Below are 5,505 nucleotides of genomic sequence, written 5' to 3'. Positions count from 1 at the left end.
TCCTGGGCTGTCTGTGACTGTTAAGCAACAATTACAAGATTGAATAGGTCTGATCAGAAGCAAGCTGGCATATTTCATAGACAGTTGTAGTTCCTTTCTTTACATCAGGCACAGGAAAGGCAGTTAAACTGGTGTTTTTAAAACAAAATTTCTGTATTGATTACATTATTTGGTGGAAAATCTCTAAACTGAAAAATCTCAATGGTGGGATATTTTTTTCTACATTCTTTCAATTTTTTCTACATTCTTTCTGTAAGACGGAGTTGTTCCGCCGGGCTTTTGGGGTGTCCAGCCGCTGAATGTGCCCCCCTCCCTTCCTTTCTTTTTATAGGTAGGGTCCGTTCCATCTACAGGACACACTCTTTTTCTCTCCCCCTCAGGTGGGTCTAAGAGGGAATTTGCGGGCACTGCTGTATTATGTATTAATTTTGCTGCATTTTAAATATGTTATTTGATGATTAATTTATATTGATTCTATGATTATTTGTATTGAATTTTATGTTGTTCACCGCCCAGAGCCCTTCAGGGTTGGGCGGTATATATGTTTGATAAATAAATAAATAAATAAATAAATAAATAAATAAATAAATAAATATAAATATTCAAACAATAGAAAGATATGTGCTGTTGTGTGACCCTGGATATGTCAATCACACTGCAGCAAGCAAAGGTGAAGTGAGAGAAGGCATAAGAGGCGAGTGAAATTCTTCAAATGGTACTCTGAGCACGTTTGGAAATCTCAGAAGTTTTTTATGGATGGGCATAGACTGAATCTTCAACTTACTGGGAAAGTTCCCAATACATAGCTGCCATACAACATAAGAGCATAAGAAGAGTTCTGGAGGATCGGACCAGAGGTCCATCTAGTCCAGCATCCTGTCTCACACAGCGGCCAACCAATCTAGGGCCAAGAACAGCCACACAATCTTGTAAAAGAACACCTGTCATTGGGCAAACATTATACATAAATATTCCTTCGACAATACATTATACATAAATGTGTTTTCCTATTTGCCTTTCAGAGATGCCTTCCTATTGCCCTGGAAAGCAACCCAAAGGTGGGAAAGGGGCATAAGGCATTTATTTTCCTTTTAACTGCTGCTGTTCACACTTCCTGAATATTCCTGAATAAAGGCAAGATTTGCGGGCTTTTACCAAAATTGGTTGTGATAGCCAGATAACACTGGGAGATTTTCTAATGTGTGATCAGTGAAAAACATAGCCAAAAAATACAAGTAAGGTATTTTTCTGGCATATTTTGGCTCAGATAAACCAAATATTCCTATTCACCATTCTGACTAATTGGGTGTCATCTGTAAACTAGACCACTATGCTAGTTCCAGATAATTTATGAACAAATTAAATAATATTGGCCCCAGTACTGATTGTTGTGGGAGTCCACTGTTTATGTCCAGAATTGGCCCCTGCCACTGGCCCAGACTCCCCCGCAACACCTTCACTCACCACCAGAAAACCAGCCCCTGGAGATCTGAGTGACAATGGTGACAAATCCCCCCCCCCGCCTCCTGCAAGCCACTCCCTGTCACTGGTATGCCTTGAAGCAGCAACAGCTGGCCAATGAAAGGTGAGAGGGACCCCCTGAAGAGAAACTGATGCTTGTTGCTGCAGCAGCAAAACAGGGAGTGGCAATGGAAGCCATAGATGGAGGGTGTGTGGAGGGAGGCCCAGGGTAAAGAGCTGCCCACTGCAGATAGGCTCAGCAATGCCTCAATTATCATCTCTTAAAGGGGGAGGCAGGCTGTATGGCCAGGAGACCAATCCATGGGCTGATAGAACCTGATGGACAGCCTGGGAGCCAAAGTGTGAAAGCAGGCCTTGGCCCACTGTAGGGAGGAAGCAAGGAGGGATAAGAGGGGGGAAAGCAGAAGACCAGGGGGTGGAGAAGTGGAGCAAGAAGGAGCAAGAGGGACAGAGAGCAGTAAATGTGAGATAAAGAGTGAAGACAGAACATAGAGGAAAAGAGAGAGGGACAAAGGAGGGCTGAGAGTGCTAGGCTTGGCAAGGTGCTGGTACCACCAAGCCTAGAGTATACCCGGAAGCCCACGGGATTAGACCCAGGCCCTCCTCACGGCTGTAAGACCTAGGCTGCAGAATGGACACAAGACTACCCATGCAGGGAAGGAGGGGTGGCTGAGGGCCCTGACCTGGGGCTGACACAGGAGGTGCTCAACAGCTTACTTCCCTCCTATTTTAAAAAATGTCAATTTATTTCTGCTCATTGGTTCCTGTGTCATTTAGCCATTTTTAATGGACAAGAGGACCTGTCCTATTGTCCTAAGTCTTCTATGTTTGAAAGTCCAAATATACAATGTCTACTGAGTCACCATTATCTGCATTCTTATTCACTTTCTCAAGGACTCCAAAAGGTTGGTGAAACAGAACTTCCCTTTGCAGAACTCATGCTGATTTTCCCTCAGTAGGCTTTGTTCCTCTATTTGCCTAATAATTGTATCTTTGATTACAGTTTCTACAAATTTGCCTGGGGCAGATGTCAGGCTAATTGGTCTGTAATCTTTTGATTCCCCTGTGGACCCCCATTTTTTGACAAAAATTATTTTAACATTTGCTACTTTCCCATCTTCTGGTACAACTGCTAAATTTAGTGACAGGTTACATATATGGGTTAGTAGTTCCAACAGCCAGGTTCCCTAAGAACTCTTGGGTATGTGCCATCAGGACCTAAAAACATGTCCCAAATAGGTCTAGAACTTCATTTCTCATTACCTGTTGGTAGTTAGAAGCAAGCCAATCAAAGCTTCAATGGTGCTGCCAGTTCAGTAACCATCACTGTGACACCCAGGAAGAGATTTGGGTAATTTATCATATACTGTAGAGAAGTATTACTTTCACTGCACTTCTGTCTTACTGCTCAGCTGTTCCTGTACAGACAAAAAATTATCGGTACGTAACATTCCAGTGATGATGTGACTTTTTGTTTCTCATGCAACCATGCAGGATATTTGAAGCATTTGAATGTAAAAACATTCTTACATTGACCTTGGTTGAAGATCAGATACAACGTTGCCACAGTCTTAATATGTGTGGCAGATACAAGAAAACACAGGAAGATCCTCAGCAGATAATTCTGGAATTATGCCTGACTGGTAAGTAGTTGGGCTTGAACAGGACTACGTGCAGTTAGCAGAATATATTCAAACTGTAGGATGTTCAGTTTTCTGCATCAGCACTTTTAATGCACAATTAGGAGCAATAGAAGCTGCGCTAGACCCCTGGGCAAACCTCTGAACAGATAATATGACATGGCTTAAAGTTTTCATGTCAACCTCTGATGCTGTAGTCCATGCACTATCATGCATCCCCATGTATCCAGTACCTGAAACAAAAGGTAATGGTGGAGGTTTTGGGTTGAGGGAGTTCATAAAAAATATAAATCTGTATGGACATGCCCTTTGGGCCTCTTGACCCAGTATTTTACTCATAAGGGAGTAAATAAAATCTGTGAAAAAAATTTGTACAATGGATCACTATGGTTAGGGGGATGTTTCTACAAACCTTGGGCAATCCCCAAGATTATACAAAAATCTGGAAAGTGAAAAAAAGTATGGGAGTTAAACCTTCAAAAGATTTTTTTTTAAAAAAAACAAGGTCTGCAAGTGCATTAATATTGCCGGTGGGTGAATATATAATGGGGCATTTTGGGTTTTAGGAGATCAGTTGTTGGGGATTGGAGAGGACATGTGAGCCCCAAGGGGGAGGAAGAAGACTGGGGGGACTTACAGCCCCAATCATTTGTCCAGCAGAATCTCTAGGTTGGAAACATGTCCTCCTACCTGCTTTCATTCCCAAGTCAGATCTGATCTGTGGGGAGGCAGCACGTGGGCCAAACCACAGCCATCGCCTTCTCTTGCCTCCCCCCCACCACAGTCCAACATTGAAAAAAGGGGGTGCAACAGCCAGGTAAGTAGGCGGCGGGGGGGGGGTGCAGCGGGGCTCTGAACCAGTAGTTATACCATTAGAATCCCACCACTGGGAATATTCACAAACACCAGGGTTCAGCCAGTTTTTTCTCTCTGTCTCACCCCAATTTTCCCTTATTGCAGCCCATTTCATACAGCTTTTATATATGCAGATTCCACGATTCTCAGCATTGCCTTTTTTGATGGTCATAGGAGCTTGCCTTCCTTGGCTAATATGGTGACATGGCCTTTACAAGTTAGTAAAATATTAAGGTGGTTCTCAGATCATTGGAATGCAACCAAGTTTTACACTGTTATCATATCACCCTGGCATAATGGGAGGAGTGCTTATTCACAGGTATTCCTGCCTGCGTGCCAGCCTAAAGGGTGATTCTGGCATTGCAGAGATAGGGAGCCCATTGTCTGACAATAGCCAGATCTACCTACATAGAATTTCCAGGAATGTTTTTTCTGCTTCCATTCTCTCAGCTTGCTTGCCATAGCAGCACATTTGCAGCTCCACAGCCAGGAGAGAATGTGCCCTCAACACAATACAGTAGCACTGCTAAATGGATACACATTTCCTGCCACAAGAGGACCACTGATGACATTGCCTCCCCTGATTATTTTAACCCAGATACTCCCTTCTGTAACTAACTTCTCCTGGCCATGTTACAATGCACTCTATTGTTTCTCAAACAATCCATCTGCACACCTACCAGAGGTTATCCTAGCACTTCCCAAAGGTTGTCCTGACCCCCCCCCCCCCGCTTTAGGGTGGTTTCTTCACCACCTATAAATGGTTCCTATCCTTCTGGGAAAGGGGCCAATTGTCCAAGTGCCATTGTTGGACACCTTCCAGAGCTCTCTTTATCCATGCTGTGCCCAATGTGTTGCCCCCTGGAACAATTCTGTTTGTTTGGTTCTGAACCCCAGATCTTCTTCACATCACAATCAGGTCATATTACCTATGTATATCCCATACCCCTTTCTATTCCAATCCTATTTTCCAACCTATTTATATCTTAGAAACTCCCTGTGTGTGTGTTTACTGCATTGAATCAAGTGCTTGTGAACCTCTTATCCTTACAATAAAGACTGTCAACTTTGCATTCTATTCCTCTCTGTGGATTTTCTTCCGACAGCTGATCTTCATATACATTGGTATTAAAGATTCCCTACCCAGCCTCTTGCAATATTAATAAGCAGTCTGCTCTGAGCTAATTTTCCCCACATTATTGAGAGACTGCGTCTCCATCCTGGTTAACAACGCAGTATAAAACTATTTATTATTTAATCATTCCATTTATTGCCTGCATTTCTTCTGTAGAAGTCAAATTGGCATTCACAGAGCTCCCAGGAGATTTCTCATCCAGGCATTGGCCAATCTCTGACTGTTCTGTTGCTGCATTATGTGCCTTCTGATTATGCCTATTCCATTAGTTCTATCTTCCAAAGCTTAAGCAACCACACAGGATAACCAAGGGTTCTCATCCCATTTCCTTCCCACAATATATAAAAAATGAACACAAAGTAACTTTTTTTAAAAAAAAATCTGTATTCAGTA

This window comes from Sphaerodactylus townsendi, linkage group LG01 (genome assembly GCF_021028975.2).
Source record: "Sphaerodactylus townsendi isolate TG3544 linkage group LG01, MPM_Stown_v2.3, whole genome shotgun sequence".
Lineage (NCBI taxonomy): Eukaryota > Metazoa > Chordata > Lepidosauria > Squamata > Sphaerodactylidae > Sphaerodactylus > Sphaerodactylus townsendi.
This window is presented reverse-complemented; position numbering follows the sequence as displayed.